The 1,795-nt window shown below is 37.1% G+C and overlaps 1 pseudogene; it reads right to left on the bottom strand.

The window, feature by feature from the left end:
* Positions 1-791: 791 nt before the first annotated feature.
* On the bottom strand, positions 792-1,054 carry LOC125147595 (small nuclear ribonucleoprotein E-like; annotated as a pseudogene).
* Between the last annotated feature and the right edge of the window lie 741 nt (positions 1,055-1,795).

The raw sequence follows: 1,795 nt of genomic DNA, 5'->3' as shown, positions 1-1,795 counted from the left end.
CCTAAAGTTCCCATAAAAAAAAGAAAGGGTCAAGAAGAGTCGGGGGGGGGGGGGCGGAATCTGGAAAAGAAGATGGAGAGGACCTATTCCTATTAGACAGCACAACACATTACAAAGCTTCAGTAATGAAAAACGGGCTCATGAATACAGCAACATATTAGATAAGCAGAATAGGAAGCCCAGAAACAGATCTAAGTATATAGGAGTTTGGTATATGCTGAAGGCAACTTTTTAAATCAGTAAAGGAAACAAACAAGTATTGTGCAACTAATGTCACTGGGGAAAGTAGATAGCCATCTGAAAACGTATAAAATTAGGTAGGCACATTTACTTCGAGATTCAAATGTAAAAAAAAAAAGAAGTCATATTAGAAACAAGAATCTATTTTTTTAATGAAAACAATCCCACAACATTTGCTGTCATCTGATAACAACGTGAAGGTAGTCAAAACAATTATGAACAAGTGTTTCAGAACGACTTGTTCTGAAGCACGCCTAAAAAAACAAAGTATATTGGGGCGCCTGGGTGGCTCAGTCGGTTGAACGTCCGACTTCAGCTCAGGTCATGATCTCGCGGTCTGTGAGTTCGAGCCCCGCGTCGGGTTCTGTGCTGACAGCTCAGAGCCTGGAGTCTGTTTCAGATTCTGTGTCTCCCTCTCTCTCTGCCCCTCCCCTGTTCATGCTCTGTCTCTCTCTGTCTCAAAAATAAATAAATGTTAAAAAAATAAAATAAAATAAAATAAAACAAAGTATATTTGCTTTCTCAAGAATTTCTCACTTCACCGATCATTTCTAGTTGGAGATACTTTGGAACAGGGTAATAGTATCTCTTTTTAGCATGATCCGACCCAGTTGGTTTCTCGACTTTGTTTTAGAATGAATCTGCATTATCTAACACAAAGTTCATACACTCATCAAAACCAATGATACGGCCCTCTCTCCGAATTTACTTGCTCATAAGGCCACACCTGAATCCAAGATATATTTTGCAAGTATCTGAAGATGAGGTTGATGGGCTCTACCATTACCTTGTACATTTTGTGACCCCGGGCCATGGTGCACCATGGTGAAAGCTGACAAAGACCACACACAATACTGTGTAGTTTTTTTAAAGCCTTATGGTGGGAAAGGGTTGTCTAACTATGATATAAAACACAAAAGTCATAAAAGGACATTAAAAAGAAATACGGGTAAACTGTATTATGTGAAAATTTTAAATTTGATGTTGAAATTACTATAAGCAGACTAAAAAGACAATAATGAAACTGGGATAAATATATGGAATTCATAACATAGACAAAGGGGAACATCCTTAATATGTAAAGAACTCCCACAATTCAATAAGGAAAAGCTTTACAACACAACAGAAAAAGGAGTAGATGATATTAATATCTAGGTCACAGAAAAGGAAATACAAGTAGTTCCGGATATTTTAAAAGATACTAAATCTCACTCATCATAAAATACATTAAAATTAAAATTCTACTCAGAAAACAATTTCCCACCTGTCATGTTGAGAGGAAACCATCTAAGAGTTTTATAACACAATCTGGAACTCGTGTGAGGGGAAAGGCATTTTTACATACTGCTGTTGAGAGTGAACATTGGAGTCACCTCCATAACTCAATTTGGCATTATCAATCAAAATTGCAAATGCGTATAGCCTCTGACCCAGAAATACAGATATATTCTGATGCACGCAAGTAATATACAGACAAGGTTTTTCACTGCAGCATTATCTGTGACGGCATATCATAAAATATTATGCAGCTGTCAAATGAAGAGAAGGAGGAAGT

This window comes from Prionailurus viverrinus, chromosome D2 (genome assembly GCF_022837055.1).
Source record: "Prionailurus viverrinus isolate Anna chromosome D2, UM_Priviv_1.0, whole genome shotgun sequence".
Taxonomy (NCBI): Eukaryota; Metazoa; Chordata; class Mammalia; order Carnivora; family Felidae; genus Prionailurus; species Prionailurus viverrinus.
This window is presented reverse-complemented; position numbering and strand designations above follow the sequence as displayed.